Raw genomic sequence first — 22,376 nt, forward strand, 5'->3', positions numbered from 1 at the left:
TCTTTGAGGAGTCTTTAATGGAATCTTTATGGAAACGTTGTTGAAAGGGCGTCCTTTCAACAACATTGAAGAATGGAAATATGTTTGCATCAAACCAATGCCAGAGTCCGGGGATACAATTAGGGATGACGAATCAGATGACGAGGAGGAGGGTGGAGATTCAACATCGATTCCAATGAGCCAAGTGTCCAACCTGCCACTATATGAAGGATCCTCTGAAATGTTAAGTGGCATCTTGTCCATAGGGGATAATTTTGCAGTGAAAGTAGCTGAGGCAAACGAAGACTTCTACATTATCAAATGCACAGAAGTGTTGTACCAAACGGCGAAAGCACAAAAGGATAAGTGGCATAACAAAATTGTTAGAGGAGGGAAGGTTGTTGAAGGCTTTTTTATGGCCAAGTTGAAGGAAAATCTGATACATACCGGCTATTGGATCACACATCTCCGGTAATGATCTACTCACATCTTGGTAGGGCCATATGTTTCCCGATGGAGCCTATTGTAGGATCCCTAGGTCAAATTTTACAATACAAGTTGTCTACTGAAGTATATGAGAGGATATACAATAGCATGCCATATCATGATGATGAGAGCGACGAAGGTGCGTCCATGTTACTTGAGGGCAATGAGAAGCCCTGATTGAACAACTAAATCTGGTAGTCAATAGTACCAAATCCGGTAGTCAATAGTACCAAATCTGGTAGTCAACAATACCAAGTGTATTCCGCACTATGTGCTTTTTAGTGACTGAGTCAACTTGATTTTTTGGCCCTGAGATTTATCTGTTCTCTCTATCTAGTTCTGTGTTGGTATGTTACCTTTCATTATTTACTGTTTCAGTTGTCCTCACTATATGTGCATTAAAGTACCAAATTTGGTACTTTTTGGTACTGTTGAACTTGGGTGCACGTCTTTCCACTATTACAGTACCAAATTTGGTACTTTTTGGTACTGTTGAACTTGGGTGCACGTCTGTCCACTATTACAGTACCAAATTTGGTACTTTTTGGTATTGTTGAACTTGGGTGCACGTCTGTCCACTATTACAGTACCAATTTGGTACTTCTTGAACTTGTTGTATCACTTATGGTTTACTTTATTGCTCTATCTGGTTCTGTGTTGGTATGTTACCTTTCATTACATTACTGTTTCAGTTGTCCTCACTATATCTCTACTTTTTGGTACTGTTGAACTTGGGTGCACGTCTGTCCATTATTACAGTACCAAATTTGATACTTTTTGGTACTGTTGAACTTGGGTGCACGTCTGCCCACTATTACAGTACCAAAATTTGGTACTTTTTGGTATTGTTGAACTTGGGTGCACGTCTGTCCACTATTATAGTACCAATTTGGTACTTCTTGAACTTGCTATATCACTTATGGTTTACTTTATTTCTTGGTATTTTTCAGTTTGACCACCTTGAGCAATGTCTAGAACTACGTTGATAACATGAAAGGTATGCCAAACATAGATGCTATCTGCCTCAAAAATTAAAATGTTGGGCAACCTGGTTAGCTCCAAGAGGTTTCAACAAAATTAGTCAGAGGTTTCAACAGTAGAGATTAAGATACCAAGATAGTCTGAACAAGAAAAGTGGTTTTCCATTATGTATAGTATCGGGTTGCAAAATTCCACTATTTACATGAATATGGCAATCTCCTACCTCGGGGGATCAAATTTATAGGAGTACCCCTCCATCTGTATGAAGTAATCAGTAATGTACCCAGAAATATCGTCTTCAGTGTCAAAGACTGGGTTTTTGCGAGTGTACGCTGTTGGGTACCGATCCCTTATCCACCCGATCAACCAAGGCAAAACAAAATCCAGCAAGTAAAACGGGTAATCGGTTCCTACTACGATCGGATCGTATGATCGGATTTCCATACAGTTTTCATAGTCATTTTTAAGAGACTTGTATCTACAATCCGATCATACGATCCCATCGTAGTAGGAACCGATTACCCGTTTTACTTGCTGGTTAAGAGACTTGTATCTACAATCATCTACAAGAATAGTGTTGTTGGCATCGTACTTCGGGTGCCTTGCCCAAAGCGTCCGTAGATTCTTCAGGAAAACGGGCTTATCGCCCATGTCTTTGGGCACAACCGGAACCTCCGACATACGGGGCCGCCATATTTCACAGTCCTCTTGGGAGAGAATATCTGCTAATGCCAAAAAACGAGGTTAGAGGTATGCGTAACTTATGTCCTGCAACATTCAAAGCGCGCATGCTTTACCTGCAAAATATTTTTTCCTTCTATGGTTGGGGAAGTACGCGTTCACCATGTGTAACAGTTTTTCCCTTCTACAGCAGGACCATAACACTAGGTTGGCTTTCTGTTTAAGCTGTAGGATGAACTGCTCCGTATCCGGCCTTACAAGACAAATTACATCCTTTTGGAGATAGACTACCTGTGGCATGTGCTTCTCTTCCAAGCACTGAAGGGCTTCAGGGATTTCGCTGCAGCTGGTTATTAGCACACCATTAAGATCAAGCACAATCATCCGCCTGGGTCTAACAGCCACATCAAGCTACAGCAATGTGCTTGTCGTTGTCTCGTCTAGCCACCAACTTACTACAACACCAACAGACATAATGAGTGGGGACAAATACACAGTGCAAACATCATTTCTAAAACACAAAACTGGACCAAAAACTACCAAATTTGGTACTGTATTGCACAAGTGATAAGGACTATCCAAAACAACAAGTTCAAGAAGTACCAAATTGGTAATGTAATAGTGGACAGACGTGCGCATATAGTGAGAACAACTGAAACAGTAATGTAACGAAAGGTTACACCAACACAGAACCAGATAGAGAGAATAGATAAAGCTCACGGCCAAAAAATCAAGTTGACTCATTCACTAAAAAGCACATAGTGTGGAATACAATAGATTCTCATTGGCTACAGTTTGCATGCACGGGATAATTGATCACGGGCGCGATTGCGCTTCTTTCTCTGCAAACCGAAAAGTTCCTGCAGGGTCGCGGAATCAAGGGAATCACCTCTCCGCTTCGAAACAGCATCGGCAGCAGTAGAGTCAACGCCCCCGTCGGTGCTATCCACGACAATATCGTTCGCAAGTACTTCTTCCTACTCATCCTCGGCCTCCCTCCGATCTTTGTTGCCTTCTGACCCCTCTTTGGCCTCCCCTTCACTCCCCTTTGTGGTTTCCACCCCCTCCCCAACACCCCCCTTCGTGGCTTCTTCCCCATCCCTTTGGGTTCTTCCTCTCCCTTCTTGGCCATTGCATCATCGAGCTTTGTGTTGGCAGCATCCTGGCTTTCCTCCGCATCCAGCTCCACAACAACAGGGACTTTACCTTCCTCCTTGTCCTTAGTCTTTTTACCATCTCTGGCCTCCTCCTCACTTTTACTTTCGTTGTCACCTGTCCTTTTATCATCTTTGGCCTCCTCCTCACTTTTACTTTCGCTGTCACTTGTTGCCTCACATCTTTGCCCCATCACATTGTCTTTCCCTATAGAATTACCTTGCTTCAGATCATGGAGAACATCTGATATCTCCCTTGTCACCTCATCCACGTCCCATATTCGACTTGCAGCCGACTTTGTGGCGTGCTAGTCAGCAACTGCAGCATCCTGCTCCTCTGCAAACACAAAGAAAGACAGCACATACTAACTTGTATGAACACCTCACTGAGTTACAAGTGCGCATATGTATTCGAAAATGCACACATACTTACTCTTGACAACTTGAAGCCCACTTGCCCAGGACTTTGCCAAATTAGAGATTACCATATTACAACCCCGCTTGACACACTGATCCCTGCTTTGTAACAGAGCACTGAAGCACAAGGGATGATATTGGTGTCAGCACTGTAGCATGAAGGTTCCGACGACATGTGCACACTCCAAGGGCTCACCGCATGCAACACACATACCAAACACCGGGATCACATTTACCGAATCATTAACCTGGGGCCTAGGATATAGCAGGAACCTCTTCCCAAGCCTGATATCAGACAACATCTCCTTCACAAATAGGGTATGCTCTTGACCTTCCTTTCATTTTTTCTCCAAAGTGTCATACTCAGCATGTTGACAACCAGCGGTCCCAATTAGTTTCAAAAACTACCAAGAAGTCATACCGAGACTGGTACTTCTAAGTAGTGTACTACCAAACAAAACCCAAACTACCAAAACCACAAAAAACTACCAAACTCGGGAATCATATAGTACGAAAAACATATAAATACCCTCAATGCAGAACTAAACTACCCAAACCTTATCAAAACTACCAAAAGCCACTTTTTGCAGCACTTTCAAATAGTACCTAAAAGTACCAAAATCAAACTACCAAACAAGCTTTTTGCAGCACTTTCAAATAGTACCTAAACTACCAAAATCAAACTACCAAAGCCACTTTTTGCAGCACTTTCAAATAGTACCTAAAAGTACCAAAACTACCAAATCAAACTACCAAAGCCACTTTTTGCAGCACTTTCAAATAATACCTAAAAGTACCAAAACTACCAAAATCAAACTATCAAAACCACTTTTTGCAGCACTTTCAAATAGTACCTAAAAGTACCAAAAGTATCAAAACAACCAAAATCAAACTGTCAAATAGTACCAAAACAACCAAAACTACCAAGACTACAAAAGAAACACTTTTTGCAGCACTTTCAAAAACTACCTTCAAGTACCAAAACTACCAAAACTACCAAAATTACCAAAATCAAAGTACCAATTACACTTTTGCAAAACTTTCAAATAGTACCTAAAAGTACCAAAACTAGCAAAACTACCAAAGCTATCAGAATAAAACTACCATAACACCTTTTACAGCACTTTCACAAAGTACCTTAAAGTACCAAAACTACCAAAAAGTACCAAAAATACCAAACCATAAGACAGAAGGAAACCATAAACTACGTAGAATAAAAACAGTTCTACCATAAGTACCTAACACTACCAATCCCACCAAACCAAGCATAAACAGTTCTATCAAAGGTACCTAACACTACCAATCCCACCAAACCAAGCATAAACAGTTCTACCAAAGGTACCTAACACTACCAATCCCACCAAACCAAGCATAAACAGTTCTACCAAAAAGTCCCAAAACTACCAGCACCTGTTGCTCTAGAATCTCCTTGTCGAGCAATGACGTATCTTCACTGATTCCGTATCGGCGTAGCATCCTTCGACTGGCAGCCAAATCAGCTTCTATCACATTGATTTCTGTGTCATCGCCAGTGTTGGCCTCTCTCAATGTTTCCAGCTGGGTCTCATATTCCTTGATGTCGTCCATAAGCTGCTTGACAAGTTTATTGGAACCCTCCGCCCTCAAGTGTGTTTCCTTCTTCTGCTTCAGAGACATTGTCAGCTCTTTCAGCCTATCGGCTACTCCCACACATGTCCGAGGGACTCTCCCAACCATAGCTTCAAGGTCCGCAATATAATCAGGTGTCTTCTTCTCATGACGTTGTGGGGGGACTTTCTTTGTAGGGGGCATACTACCGACTGGCGTAAGTCGGGGCTTCTTGGTATTTGACAGGTGGCCTCCTTGGGACACATCTTTGCCTTTCGCCAATTATCAACCTTCTTTTCCAAGCCTCCTGGTCAGGAGGAACACATGTTCAGTACACTCTCACCAAACCTGGCCCATGCAACCCTATGGCCCGCAGGGTCCTTTGTGGCTACATGACACTTCTCATATGCAAAACAACGGGAAAATTTTGTAGTGATCTCCCCACATGATGGTGGGGCTTGGTACACCTTATGGAACAGGAACCTACATTCATCCTGAAGCTGTGGCTGCACCTGATTTAAGTAAATCTTTGTCTTCTTCTGGCTGGAATGCCTGAATACAGTGAGCCACTGGTCATCGGGGATGTCATCTTCCGTAAGATCCTTTGGCAGCACCCCCTCCATGCTCAATCCATACTCATCATGAAGCTCTTGTGCTGTATAGAAGAACTTTGTCAAGATAGGGTACTCCTCCATCTTGTTTTTCCCTGCGATGTGGAAACAACACGCAAGTAAAGACATGCCCTCATTCCAGCAGTCCAAATACCTGATTATTCACCCTATATGCCTCATTTCAGTTGTGCAAAACAAAACACATGGAACGAAATGAATGTATCTCATTCAGGTGACAATTGCAAAATTCAGTTGTGTACAGAGCCAAATTTGGTAGTGGTTAGTATCAACTTTGGTACTAGTTACTACCAAATTTGGTTATGTTGACAACCCTACTGAGCTTCAACTTTGTGCTATGCTCATGCACAACATATACTGGATTTTGCACTTGCATGCAGGCAAGTTAGCAATCTAAAGAGCAGCTTATCCATGTAACTTTGTAACTTTCCTAAACCCTAAATTCCTAAGAAAATCCCAAACATGCACATGTACTTACTGCATGCAAAAAAATCAAATGCAGACCTCATCAGATAAAAGACATGCAGAAGCTTGCATGCATGGAAAAGAAAATGGTAAATCACTAGAAAATGCAGAGCTCTCATAGCACCTACCTTTAGATGTTGTAGATGACCGTGGAGTCTCATCATCGGCAAAAAGAGGCTCGGGCTTAAATGAAGTCTCCACGGACACAGCAGGTTGGACATATGTAGAAGTACCAACCAGGTAGAAGCAAAATAGGTCCCTTTTTTGTACCACCAAACCATGCTTTCAGCCAAAGAGAGAGAGAGAGAGAGAGAGAGAGAGACGATGGAGGTAGAGAAAGAAGGAGAAAGAGATAACAAGAGAGGGTAAGAGCATTTTGATAGATTGATTTGGCATGGGCAAAGGCTCCAAAGGGGCATGTATTCATATATCTAGGCTATCCTCTAGGGGTTGATGTGTATAACCCAAGAGTTTTCAATGGGTACATGCAAAGCAGCATTGGGTGACTTAGCATTGAATAACTCGAATATGCATTGTTTGTGTAGGTATTGTAGGTATTTTTATGCTTCTAGTATGGTATCCTAGGTTGAAAATTGGTGACAATCAACAAGCAAGCCATACCTAGGGGACCAAAAGTGGCAATCAAGCAAGTCGGTAAGCAACTTCCACTTCACAATTTTGAAGTTACCATGCCAACTTGGCAAGCAAATGTTGCTTCGGTCAAGCAAAGTTTGGCAGTTAGATAAAATTGGATAAATAAGCTTCTTGAACTATCTATTTCAAGATTTGATATTCTAAGGATTCTTAATCGGATGTACACTATGGCAAGCCCGATTCTCTATGCAAGCTTGACAAGGTTGATTCTCTTTGCTTTTGTCAACAAGAGTACCTATTAGTTATGAGAACTCATGCTCTGTTCTTCTCTCATCTAACATCTTTCTATTTTGTTCATAGAGAGAGAAGATTATTCCAAGATTCAATTGTGAATAAGATTCCAACTTAAGAAGATCTGTTGCTTAGTTGCAGCAATGATTGTATCTCTAGGAGTGGTATTTTCAAGGGTATGAACTAGCTAATACATAATCACTCCACAGGTGTTGAGGATCACGATTTGATCTCATCACAATTGTATTTTCAAGGAAAGAAGTTTGCAATCTACCAAGGGGTAGTGGACAAGTTCAAATTTCCAAGTTGATTTCCATCACTATTAGACATGGTAGATTGTGTTGGTCACTGTTAACTGCTAGTTTGAGCAATTTTCATATAGAGTCTAACCAAGGGATTTGACATTATAGATTTTAACCAAGGAGTTTGGATTGCAAAGGCAACACCCACGGTTACCAGTGCATTACTATTTGATTTTCACTAATCTTTCAATTAGTGTTACTACGCCTTTTGAGTGAGGAGATTTGGTCCTGTGCATTTGACTATGAGTAAGTGAACACTATGTTCAACCTCCAAGTACACATCATTTTTTAATATGGATAGATTTACTTTTTCAAGTAGGATGTATAAGCTTCAGTGCTTTCATTAATTTTTCTCTTCAAAGACAGGACAAGGTCATGTGGGAGCACAAAGTTTGCATTGAGTGTTCCTGATACATTTCTGCATTATGCACAGTTATGGACCTACATGATAGGGTTTTGTTTGGCACATGTTGTTACAAGAGGAGAAACATGGTCTAGGAACTCATGGACTTCGGTTTAGCTAATGTGGAGAAGATTTTATGAGGGTCCCTCTCAATCATGTTGCTGAGTGTTTACACTACCTGTACCCACAAGTACATCTCATACTTGATGGTGGATGTCATTTTTCCAAACATCCTTATATGAGACATATTCCACATGTGGAGAATATGAGTCTCTAGGACTGACACTAGCACACGTTATTTCAATTATGTGTCATGATATAGTCCCTAAGTGTTGGACAGATCTGTTTGTTAGAGCATTATGAGCACGTTATATCAAGAACAATTTTAGTGGCTAGAAATTGTCAAGTCCACAAATTTCATTAATGTCATCACAAATACGCAAACATGTTAATAATGTTGAGTGATAACTTTTCAAAGTGTGTGATCACATTAAATGTTCACATGACCTTCCTATTAACCTGCAAAAGCCACCCCAACTGGCTTTTATGTATCCTAGCAGGCTTGATGGTGGGTTTTTGCCATATCCAAGTGGGCCTGCCACAAAAAAATAATAGCCCGATGAGCTTTTGGTGGGTTTTGAGATCACCATTCATCAGTTTGAATTTCATCAAGTTAAAATTGTAATTATTATTATGATAATAACACATGGTAATCACAAAAAACTCACGTGATCACGTGATTAATAAATCCCTATGTTGGGTACTTAGAAGACTTATTAAGGTTACAAGTGCTATTGAACAATATTAATAGATGGTTGTTTACATATATAGCAAGGTTATGTATTGTTAATGAAAAAGTTTGATTGTTTGTGCCTAGATGTGATTTTTGTTTCACATTCTATCATGGCTCAAACATTTTAGCAAGGTTTGCAAATGATTGCAATAAGATGTATTTAGTTTCTTGTTAGAAGTATTTACCCTCCTCTTTCATGTGTGCTATGAGCATCACCTCTACCATCAGTATTGGGGCAATTTTGTAATGCAGATGTAGGTTTGGATCAGTTTTTTGTGTTATGGGCCCTAGTGTTTAGCAAATGCTGATTTGAAGTGGCATGCAAATTCATGAAGTTGATAGCTTATGATGCATTCCTCACTATATGTGCAGTATTTCTACACGATTAATTATGAATCTTTGATCACCAATAGAGGTCATGACTCGGTTTGAGTGGATATAGATAAGTTTATCAAAATTTGTACAGTTTATTCAATCCACTTTTTCAATCTCTAAAGTTATCCAAGTTGGTTGTTTATGATAGTCTTGATTACTTTAACAATGTTTCCACGAATTGTGCTTCCAATTTACCAATCATTTCGGAGGATTGTTCATGGAGGACTGCCTGACAGTGGGGAAATACACCTAAGTATTGTCAGTCATCCAGAGAGGATAAGTAGATTACAAGTGTTGATCTTGTGCTAAAGGATATGCTCAGTGCATACGTTAGCAACAAGCGATCCAATTGAAAAGGTTATCTCTCTAGTTGAAGTTTAATTACTATGAGCTAAAACATGTTATGGTAAGTTTAGTCTCTTTACATTTAGGTCGGGTTCTCAACTTTGAACACTAGTTATGGTGGAGATGTCTATTGATGAAGAATGATAATGTTAAGGACTTATCCTTTGTTAATGAGTTACTTTCATGGAAAGTGAGAAGAGGTACTCTTTTAGACACCTCTTAGTAGCGATAACTCATTTAACATACTCAAGAAAGTTCTAAATGGAGTTTATATGCTATGTTTGATATAGGCTGGTTACACAAGACGGTCGGTGGCAAAGAGACAACAATGTGGAAAATCAAGATGTTCTTTTTGATTTCATTGAAACTCCTACTAAACCATGTTGTAGTCAAATGGATAATTGGATCCATGAAGGATTCCCTTGTGGAAAACATTAGTGTTCTTATGAAAACATCACCACTTTTTTTAAAGGATGAAAATGCTTCTTCAAGGGGGTAGTAATGTTACGCCTAAGGTAGGTCTGGGGAGTAGGCCAAGGGTCCGGATGCTCATGCAATTTTGAGGGATATATTTAGCAGGCCAGGGGCATATATATAGCATGGTTGGGTAGAGAACTACATGTGTCAGTCGCCAACCCTCATACCATAACCACAACAAGATTCCAAAACCATCACCATAACCATAATTAGATTCCCATACCATAACCATAACCATAACCATAACAAGATTCCAACACCATAACCATAACATTAACAAGATTCCCAAACCACAATGATAACCATAACATTAATAAGATTCACAAACCACAACCATAACCATAACAAGATTCCAAAACCGTAATCATAATAGGATTCCATAATTGTTACCATAACCATACTAATCATAACCATAACAAAATTCGCAAACCATAACAAGATTTTCAAACCATAACCATAACAAGATTTCAAAACCATAACCAAAGAGAAATTCCATAACCATGACCACGATCAAAACCACAACCATAATCATAACAATGATCATAATCATAATCATCATCCTAATAACCATGAGCTTGATCTATGTCATAACCATAGTCATAACCAAAACCAAAATTGAGTATACATGAACCATACTCAATGAAAACATATACATGAACCAAAATTATAACCATAACTAAGAATACATTAACCAAAAGCATAACCATAACTAACTATACATTAACCATACTCAGTGAAAACATATACATGAACCATACTCATGAGGTAGGTAATTTCTCCTAGTCAACGGCCTCCCCCTCGTCCCGAAGCTGGTACAGAAGAGCTGACAATCCATGTTTATATTCATACTTTTATTATTGACATGTCGGAGGATGCTTCATGGCAAGTTTCTATAAGATAAACACTTAACCATAAAATAAATATTAAAAAACATATACACATATGCTATTTAAATAGTGTATGACACTTACAAACTCATGCAAAATAATATTATAGCCTTCACTTCCAAGATGTGATAATCCAACAGACTCCAGACATACTCTAGTTGCATCTTTCTATTGCCAGAACCTGTCAAGATGGCCTTGTGCCTCAAGCCTGTCAGGATGGTCTTGTCCCTCAAATGCAATCCCTTTCCACTCCTTTATATCCAACCATGCTAGATTTTTTTTGTTACCATATACATGTGGTAGTGATGTGTGTGAACAGAACTTAGGACCGTCGGGGCATTTTTTCTCTCACTAGAAGGTTTTTTCCCATGTGCATTGTATATGTGTCCATCATTCTAGGGCTATCTATCTTTCCATTGAACACTAATACACTCTCTGTTGGGTGCCTTGAGCTTCCTTCATCTTCTCCAAGTTGTGTGTGTTTTCCTGCAACCCTAATTCCAACAATTGGTATCCTAGCAGGTTACGTCCTCCCGGACTTAGTCGCCAACAACTCTAGCACATGCCTGCTCACGTTCTTTGATTTCTATGAGATTTGGTGAGTGTTGGCAGGTCGTCAAAAATTATAGGTAAGCTCTAAGAGCTAAGTCTACTCAGATTTTTGATTCGGGCTCATTTTGGCCTTCGTTTCCACTACAGGCTACTGCACATGCTATTTCATCATTTTGTGCAAAAATTTGGTCAGTGCCGTTTTTGGCATAACAAGCGCCTTACAGTATTCTACGGTTTTTTTTATATAGCACGTGTTGTTCCCACTTCATTTCTCTTATTCTTGGGTAGTTCACATCAGGTGTGCAGGCATTCGTCATGGTCGACAACAACATAGATGTGTTCAAGATGTTTGATGCTGAGGATAGATTAGATGGAGACAACATGATGCAACATGTTCTTGTTTCAAAGGGTGTCTAGAATATTATGCAGGCCATTGATATATGTCCTGGTTCTGAGGATACAGGCGATGTTGAGGATGTTGCAGGTCTTGCTGTAAGGATTGCTGATGTTAGAGTTGTTTTGCCTACGGAAGAACAAGATTGCTGGTATGTAAAAGATGCATAAGCTCATGCATTGATTGTGTTGTCCATGAAGTGCACTATTACTCCTCACATTAGTTCAGCACAATCTACCAAACAAACTTGGGATATTCTAGCTGGTCTTTATGCAAGTTGCAATGAGGCTAAAATTGCATTGTTGCATAAAGAGTTGGAATTAAAGATTATGCATGAGGAAGATGATATGGACATTTTCCTTGTTGGTGTCAAGGATATCAATGAGAAACTTATTTTTGAAGGTGAAGTCATTTCAAACAGTTCCCTTGTGCAAAGTGTTCTTGATGCCTTACCAGACTTTTGCTAGTACTTAGGGACTTATGACCCAAGGAAATCCTGAAGTTGTCAAGTTTGATGCATTATGCACATTGCTATTGCAAGAATCACTTTCCAAAAAAAACAAGACTAGACAGCGTGCAGTTGAACATGCCTTTATTGTTGCTCAAAGAAAAGGTAGTAACAGTAATACAGCAACTTCTCATGGTTCTTCTATGAGTGGCAAATCACCTGTTCCTAATGCTTCTGCTGGCAGCAATTCATGTGGAAATTCTGGTGATAAGGGCAAAAATAAGATGCATTGCCATTATTGTAAATCTAATGATCACTTGATCAAGCAGTGTCCTAAGTTGAAGGCCAAAGATGCAAAGAAGAAAGAGGGTGGTTCCACTGCAAATGTTGGTTCCACTACAAATGAAGTTATTGTTGAGTCTTTTGTGAAAGGAGATTGTGATGCTGATGTTGATGTAGAATGGGCTTTTAGTATAGAGTGTACCTATAATCCTATTGTCCATGATGCAGGCATGTCAATTGTTGCAGATTCACGTGTGGTATTTTGAGAGTGGTGCTACAAAGCACATTACCTAACATCATGATTTATTCACCTTTCTTGAGTATGTCCTCACAAGAATTTAGTTACTTGTGCCAACAATGCCTCTTGTCCGGTTCAGGGAGTTGGAAAGATTGTGCTTACTACTGCAAATGGCAGTTCTTTCACACTTGTTTATGTACTTTATGTACCTGGGATAAAGAAGAATCTTTTGTCTCTATATGCACTTGCTAGACTTGGTCTTGTAGTCAAATTTGTGGATGACAGATGTACTATACATTATCTCAATTTCGGGGATGAAATTGTTGCATTTGGCAATTTATGTTGTGGGTTGTATAAGCTCACTTCGTATGGTAAGTGTGGGAAAAATTTTGCAAATGCAGTTGTGGATGCAAAGGCTATTTCAGATGCAAAATTTTGGCATGCACGTTTTGGTCATCTGAATTTTGTTAGTTTGCTGCATTTGCAGAAATCTAATATGGTTGCTTCTTTGCCACCTCTTGAAGTACCTGTCAAAAACATGTTTGTGAAGGCTATATTTTGGGTAAGATGCAGCATTCAAAGTTTCCAAAGGATGGTTCAGTTAGGGCCACATGCATGTTGCTACTTATGCAAAGTGATGTTTGTGGACCCATGCACACTCCGTCCTTGGGCAATTACCTTTACTTCATGACTTTCATTGATGATTACTCCAGGCATGCATGGGTGTATCTGCTTAAAGTGAAGTTCAAAAGCTTTTATGTGCTTCAAACAAATTCTGGCTATGGCTGAAAATGTCTCGAAATGTACTATGGACACCCTCCGTTCTGATCGAGGGGGGGAGTATATGTCTCATGAATTTAATGCATTTATGCCTAGTCGTGAGATAAAACACCAATGTATAGTGACTTATACACCAGGCATGCATGGGTGTATCCACTTAAAGTGAAGTTCGAAGTTTTTATGGGTTTCAAACAATTTCTGGCTATGGCTGAAAATGTCTCGAAATGTACTATGGGTACCCTCCGTTCCGATCGAAGGGGAGAGTATATGTCTCATGAATTTAATGCATTTTTGGCTAGTTGTGGGATAAAGCACCAATTTACAGAGCCTTATACACCTCAACAAAATGGTGTTGCTGAGAGGAAAAACATGTCACTTACGGAAATGGCACGATGTATGGTCAAAAGTCAAGCTTTGCCGCATTCGTTTTGGCTTGAGGCCATCATGTGTGTCACTTATGTACTAAACTAGTGTCCTACGAGAGCTTTGCACTCTATTACTCCATATGAAGCATGGCATGATAGAAAGCCTTCTATGGAGCACATGAGAGTTTTTGGTTGTTTGGCATATGCTTTGGTGCCACAAACATAGCGCAAAAAATTGGATGATATGTCAAATGTATTTTTGTTGGTTATAGTACTGAAAGAAAAGGTTTATGGGTTGTATCATCCACAAACAAAGTGTATTCTGGTCTCACAAGATGTTGTGTTTGTGGAAAGATTTTGTTCAACCCTTGATGTCATGTACTAGAGTCAGTAATGTAAGCTCACGGGACATTTATGACACTTTGTTGCCTCTTTTCAGTGGTGGAAGTTTGAATGTAAATTCCAATGAGGAAAATGTTACAGATCAGCCTATTACGGATGCATATGTACATTATGTACTTGATGAGGAAAGGGTTGAGAATGAGAAGGCTAGAGGTATGCCTAAATGGCTGGTGTATACATTGTGTGACAGTAAATTGGATGCACCTTTGTCTAGTTGTACTATTCGTTCAGGTTCTGTCCATGCATCTTATGCATTAGATTGTTATGCTTTGGCTGTGACTAGCTTACATGATGTTGAGGAACCTTTGTCTTTTGATGAAGCACAGAATTCAAAAGATTGGATGGCTGCCATGCAATCAGAATATCATGCACTTATAACGGTTATGCACAACAAAAAGGCATAGATTATGAAGATAATTTTGCTCCCACTTGTCGTATGACTACTATGCATTTTCTATGTGCATTGGCAGCTCATTTTGTTTGGGATGTACATCAGCCAGACATTGTTACTACTTTCTTGAATGGTGACATATTTGAGGAAGGTTATGTAATGCAGCCTCACGGTTTGGTCAAGAAAGGAAAAGAGGATAAGGTGTGCAAATGTAACAAATCTTTGTATGGGTTGAAGCAATCTCCTTGTGCTTGGTATGAGAATGCTGACACTCATTTGGTCAAACGAGGCTTTCATAATAGTCCAACAGAAAGCACATTGTATGTAAAGCGTTGTCAGGAGTTTTTTGGAGCAAGGAATTGCGCATATGTACATATCCATGCATGGTGCATCGAATAAAGGATTGCCCATTTTCCAGAGCCAGGTGGTTACGTGGGGCCCAGATGTGTACAGGTAGGACAAGGTGTACATAGTGCATCGATTTTCATCGTTACCAGTACCAGTGTGTTTTTTGTACAATAATGAGGAGTTGGTAGCAGGTAAAACTTCTCGAGGAAGCTATCCGTGGGCCGACGACATGAGGTAAGCGAGTGCATCAGATGGCATCTAGTGGCGTCAGGAGGGCGAACGGGGTCAATATTTGCACGCGGATGAGGACGGACACAACGTGGGTGTTTTCTTGTGAGAGTTATGCAGAAAGGTCATCATTAGGACCACTTTTTGGGGCCACTTCACGTGGTTGCCAGACGCATTATTGAAAAGAAATGAGTGCCAGGTGTGCGGATGATGCAAAAAGGTGACAACTATGCACTGCGAGGTCAGTTTTTGGCCTGTTCGGGGTCCGTTTGAGGTCATCTAAATGGCCAAGGGTGCCCAACTAATAAAGCTAAGTGTGGGAACTAAAAAAACAGAGAGAAGACCAGAAAAAACGTGGAGAGAAGACGAGGAACAGCCGCAACTGTGTTTTTGGGGTTTTTGGAGCCTGTTTTGGCCGTAAACTGCTCATCCGAGGTCGGATTTGAGCACTTTGACATTGGCTGTGTAAGTTTCTCCTATGAGCGAAGATGCTGCTTCAGTTTGTGATTCTATCTAGTACATTTTACCCATATTGTGTGAGTTGTTTGCCCCATTGGTGTTGGCCCAAGCTCATTTGTATCTAATTATCAGAAGTTCTCCTCTTTTGAGCTGAGTTTTTTGGGTATGTGTGTGTGTGTGTGTGTGTGTGTGTGTGTGTGTGTGTGTGTGTCTGTGTGGAGTGGGCAAGTGGATAGTCCCTCTCCTTGCACTCCATCGGTGTGTTCCCTGTCTCGGCCAGGTGTGTTGTGTAAACCGGGTGGTGCCCCATAGCGTGTGTGTGTATCTTCCCAAGAGTGTGTGTCGGGTCGTTATAGAGGCGTACTGTGTGTTTCCATCCCGCTCACATTCTTTTGGAGCCCCCACTGAGGATCTTCTTCGAGTACCTTCTGCTTCGAGCTTCAAGCTTCGAGATTCGGGAGTACAGGTTGCAGGTTGCAGATTACAGGTTACAGGTTACAGGGACAAGTACAAGTACAAGTGATTCACACAGGTACAGGTAGCTGGAGTACAGTGATATACTAGCAGTGGTGTCACTTGCAGTTGTTGTGGGTATGCATCATTTAGCGCCTATTTGAGCGCATTGTCTGTTGGATTGTACGTTACTTGTGGAAACTGCTATTGTACGCCTTTGTGGAGCCATACTTGGTTTTATTTGGTAGTCCCAGCCATTTCTGAGACTTGGTCTAGAAGATAGTCATTTCTGAGACTTGACTATATGCGATTTGCATTAGCCTTCGTGTGAGGGTCGATAGCGTGAGGTTTTATTGAGCTGGGGGATTCTCAAATGTGGAGATCCTTTCGGTGATACAGGTAGCTGCAGCACCTTTTCGTGACCTCGCCATAGGCTATGTACTAGTGATTCCTATTTGATGCTCGGGTTCTATTGTTGACAGTTTATGCATACATATATGGTCTATATTTTGGGTTCACACTGCTCTACTTCTGGGGAAACTCTGCCAAAATTTTTTCGAGTTGTGATGGCTGGTTTTTTGGTCTTTTGAGCCATTTATGTTGTTATGTTGCTGAAATTTTGGCAAAATCAGAGGATAAGAAAGGTGTGCTTTCTCGGGAGCTGCATGGTTGACTTTAATGGATGATCAAAATGGCCCTCAATTCACTCCTTTTCATTTAACTCAGAGAATCCAGATAAATGTTCATGTGTCCAGGAAGATTTTTTTCCAGCAGCGCATAGTCTTTATGTTCGGGCCAAGAAGATTAAGAGAGATACTGGAATGTCCTTTACCTGTTGTAATTCCAATGATCAACTATGAAAACTCATTTGATGTGCATGTGTTTGTCCTTATCTGAAGTTGAGCTCTATTGAAGTTTCTGGGAATTGAGTCAGTCAAAAGTCTTGGGTTCTTGCACGTGTGTTCGAAGGGGTTCTCAAAGCATAGTAGCTTGGGTAGCCATGGCTTTCTCTTATCCGGAATTTTATGGAAGAAGTGGTGAAGATGCGGAAGACTTTCTGGAGCAAGTCGAGGTGGCATGCATAAACAACAATTTGTGTGATGAGGACAAGATTTTGAGGCTATTTGGATTGCTTTTGAAAGATGAGGCCCGTGTTTGGTTCATGGATTTGGAAGCTAAAGAAGCAGTGTCTTCTTCTTATGGTTTGAGTCTTGACAAGTTTATCGAAGCTTTTTTAGAGCTTTTCCAGGTTTTTGAAGATGCAGATGCAGTATGGAATGAGCTCAATGCTCTTAAGAAAGGTTCTTGTCAAGGTGTTGATGCCTATGTACAAGGCTTTACAGATTTATGGACTCGTTGGTGTGTTGCTCTTAAGGATGAGACCCCCCCTTGTTCATTGAAGAAAAGTTCTTTTGTTGATGGTTTGTCACCTTGGTTGCGGTTCGAGGTTGAGTTGAAGATGCCCGAGTCTTTTGAAGATGCGGTATGCATTGCAAAGCACAAGGAATGGAAGTTTAAGCGTCTTGAGGAACATGGTGTCAGTACAGGTATGCATGTGCAAGATGGATTTGACATGGAAGATGAAGTTAAGCCTAAGCAGGTGAAAAGTAGCCTATCCTATGATGTTTCTCATTTCTTCCCAAGGTCTATTGTGAAGCGTAAAGGGGTCTTGCAGGTTGACAGGTTTATGGAAGAGCCTAAAGAGGTGAGTAATGCTTTGGATATAGGATTGAAAAGTCTTGAAGAGGATGCATTGGCTACTTGTGTACCTTGTGATTCTAGGTGTGAGTGTGAGGTTGAGGTTATTGATGATGAGCACGTATCTTTGGATACTAGTTCCTTGGAAATTAGGGAAGAGGGCAAGCTTAAGAGCCATTTTGTGGATTTGTTAGATGTGGAGCCTGTTTTGAAGCCATATTTTGATGTATGTGCAGTGATTGAACCGATTTATGAGCATGATTGTGGTTTAGAGCAAGGATCTGTATTCTTGGAGACTGATGAACCCATGCTAGAAGCTATGGATAGTGGTGCTAGCCATGATTATGATGTGGATAAAGTTATGTGTGATGATGAGTATGCTTATGATGATGAGAAGGGGTTTGGCATATATGAGTCCAATCTCAGCTATGTGGATGCCTATGCTAGGGATATGTGTGCTGTGGGGATACTTTTGTGCTTTGGATATCAACAACTTTACCTTCACGCAATTCTTTTAGCTACTTGGGTGCATGATTTGCAGGTTGCTGCTATGGCTGGTGAAGCCAAGATGCCAGGTGATGAGTCACTTGAGTTGTCTCTATCGGTTGGGTTAAATGTGGCATGCAATATTTATGCTTTTGGAACTCCAGACAGGGCGGATGTCTTAGTTGGATATGCCTATGGTGCATTTTGGTTGATTGTTGACAAATGTAGGTGTGGTGTTATGATGCTTCTTGTGAATCAGGCGATATGCCTTTGGCCTTTTGATCCAGGTGGAATGAGCATCTACTAGTGCTGCTGCTGAGCATGAATGCTCTAGCAGGCTAGCGGGTGGGCAAATTATGTCAGGAGTTTTTTGGAGCAAGGAATTGCGCATATGTACATATCCATGCATGGTGCATCGAATAAAGGATTGCCCATTTTCCAGAGCCAGGTGGTTATGTGGGGCCCAGATGTGTACAGGTAGGACAAGGTGTACATAGTGCATCGATTTTCATCGTTACCAGTACCAGTGTGTTTTTTCTACAATAATGAGGAGTTGGTAGCAGGTAAAACTTCTCGAGGAAGCTATCCGTGGGCCGACGACATGAGGTAAGCGAGTGCATCAGATGGCATCTAGTGGCGTCAGGAGGGCGAATGGGGTCAATATTTGCACGCGGATGAGGACGGACACAACGTGGGTGTTTTCTTGTGAGAGTTATGCAGAAAGTTCATCATTAGGACCACTTTTTGGGGCCACTTCACGTGGTTGTGAGACGCATTATTGAAAAGAAATGAGTGCCAGGTGTGCGGATGATGCAAAAAGGTGACAACTATGCATTGCGAGGTCAGTTTTTGGCCTGTTCGGGGTCCGTTTGAGGTCATATAAAAGGCCAAGGGTGCCCAACTAATAAAGCTAAGTGGGGGAACTGAAAAAACAGAGAGAAGACCAGAAAAAACATGGAGAGAAGAGGAGGAACAGTCGCAACTGTGTTTTTGGGGTTTTTGGAGCCTGTTTTGGCCGTAAACTACTCATCCGAGGTCGGATTTGAGCACTTTGACATTGTAGACTGGGGTTTTGGGCCATTCCGGACGCGATGGCGCTGTCCATTTTTCCAAATTCCTCACTTTTTTTCTGTTGTTTTGGATGTGTAAGTTTCTCCTATGAGCGAAGCTGCTGCTTCAATTTGTTATTGTATCTGGTACATTTTACCCATATTGTGTGAGCTGTTTGCCCCATTGGTGTTGTCCCAAGCTCATTTGTATCTAATTATCAGAAGTTCTCCTCTTTTGAGCTGAGTTTTTTGGGTGTGTGTGTGTGTGTGTGTGTGTGTGTGTGTGTGTGTGTGTGTGTGTGTGTGTGTGTGTGTGTGTGTGTGTGTGTGTGTGTGTGTGTGTGGAGTGGGCAAGTGGATAGTCTCTCTCCTTGCACTCCATCGGTGTGTTCCCTGTCTCGGCCAGGTGTGTTGTGTAAGTCGAGTGGTGCCCCATAGTGTGTGTGTGTGTGCGTATCTTCCCAAGAGTGTGTGTCGGGTCGTTATAGAGGCGTTCTGTGTGTTTCCATCCCGCTCACAGCGTGAGGGTGATGTACTTCTCATTGTGGTTCTTTATGTAGATGATTTGTTGATCACTAGATCAAATGAGAGATATATTGCTGAATTTAAGGCTGATTTGAATGCTACTTTCAAGATGAAAGATTTGGGGTTGTTGCATCATTACTTGGGTATACAATTTAAGGAGTGTAATGGTGGTATTGCCTTGTGTCAAAAAAGTTACATAGAGACATTGCTATGTAAGTTTGGACTTGAGAATTGCAAACCTATTGCGACTCTCATGGAAATAGGTTGAAATTGATTCTTCATGATGCAAGTGATCCTGCAGATGTCACTCTTTACCAATGGATGTCTCATTTATGTATGCAACACGAGGCCGGATATTTAGTTTGCAGTCTCACAGGTCAACAACTATATGCATAGCCCAAGGTCTAGGCATTGGCAAGCTGTCAAGAGGATTTTTTGCTACTGAAGTAGCCCTTTCCATCTTGTCTTGTTTTATCCCAAGGGGGGATCATTTCCACCAGACTTAAATGCTTTTTCGGACTCAGATTGGGATGATTGTTTTGACACGCAAGTGTCCACAACTGTCAACACACTTAGGACCCCTGGGGCATTTTTTCCCTCACTAGGAGGTTTTTTCCCCTGTGCATTGTATATATGCCCATCATTCTTGGGCTATCCATCTTTCCATTGAACACTAAGTAATACACTCTTTGTTGTGTGCCTTGAGCTTCTTTCATCCTCTAAGCTGTGTGTTTTCTTGCAACCCTAATTCCAACATGTTTCATTATTCTTACACCGAGCTCTTGCCTTGAATTGATGTTGTGATATCATTCCATTTTCCACACTCATGATCCCTTCATTGGAGACTATATGGTATCCATCTATCAGCATGTACTTTTTATGAATGACCTCAATAATGTAATTATTTTCTCTCTAAATACTGAGCATCCCAATGCTCTATCACAGAATCACCAAATTGCATGTTATAGAGCTATCGAACCCTCTATTGCATGGCCTTTTTTGCCCTATCCACAATAATTGCCCCATCCTTAGTCTTGTACCCCTTGCTAGGATCATGCTCATGTGATCCCCAAGGTGTATGTGGTGTGTCAAGTGGTGTACACTCTACTGAAGAGAAAGGTGTGTTGAGATGTCAAGCTCAACATGTACACCTCCTGGATGACCATCGACAGTCATCACTAGCACTCCTTAGTGGATATGCATATCTTTGCTAGTGGATATTCATATCTTCGCTAGTGGTTTTATAGTTGTACGACACCAAGTTGGTCTACCTACCAAAGTGATGGAACACTTATCCATTCACCTCACTCACTAGTGGTTACACTAGATCATTGTACTACTCTCATTTTATGTTATATAATAAAAATAGTGACCCAAACTAGAGTATGCCCGAGAGGTTCACACAAGGCTCTCAAAGTGCTCATGATCTTGAGAATGTTGGACATGCTAACAATGTCGCTTCGTCACTTCAAGGTATGCTTATGAAATAGATAATGAAACATGGACAGTATAGTTTAGTTTTCTAAATGTACAATATTTTGTCTATGTGAGATTGTGGGAATTTTCATCCTTGATCCTCCGTCCAACCTCCCTTTATAGACCTTGCCTCTAGGATCCCATCTCCATTGGCAACTGGCCCTTGTCTCGGTGGTCCTTGACCTCCCTTGGGTTTGCCCTTGGCATTACATTACTCCCGCCTTGGAGAAGCATTTTTGCTTCATTTTTGTCCTTGAAAACAAAAGTGGTGATATCTTCATAAGAACACTAAAGTTTTCCAAAATGGAATCCTTCATGGATCTAGCTGTCTGTTTGATTGGAACACGGCTCATTACAAGGTTCAATGAAACCCCAAGAGTAACATTTTGATTTTCCACATTGTTGTCCCTTTGCAACCATCTTGTGTAACTGGCTCATATACAACATAGCATGTAGACTCCATTTAGAAATCACTTGAGTATGCTAAATGAGTTATCACAACTAAGATGTACTCAAAAGAGTACCTCTTTTCACTTTCCATGCAAGTAACTGGCTGACATAACTTATCAACCAACAAAATATAAGTCCTTGACTTGTTATCAATTGTCATCAATAAACAACCCCACCATAATCATTGTTCAAGGTTGAGAACCTAACTTAAATATGAAGGGACTAAACCGAGTCACAAACATGCTTTACCTTATGTTAAACAAACTCTAACTAGAATGATACATTCTTGCTAATTGGATTCCTTGGCGCTAACGTACGTTCTTTGCATATCCTTTAGCACAAGATTACACTTACAATCTGCCTATCCTCTTTGGATTGACAATATTGAGGTATATTTCCCCACAATTTATAGACAGACACCCAAAATGATTGGTAAATAGGAATCACAATGTCATAAAACATTGTTGAGGAATCAACAATGTTCTGAATAACCATCTTGGTTAACT

The sequence above is a fragment of the Adiantum capillus-veneris genome, chromosome 23, assembly GCF_014529385.1.
Source record: "Adiantum capillus-veneris isolate H3 chromosome 23, ASM1452938v2, whole genome shotgun sequence".
NCBI lineage: Eukaryota > Viridiplantae > Streptophyta > Polypodiopsida > Polypodiales > Pteridaceae > Adiantum > Adiantum capillus-veneris.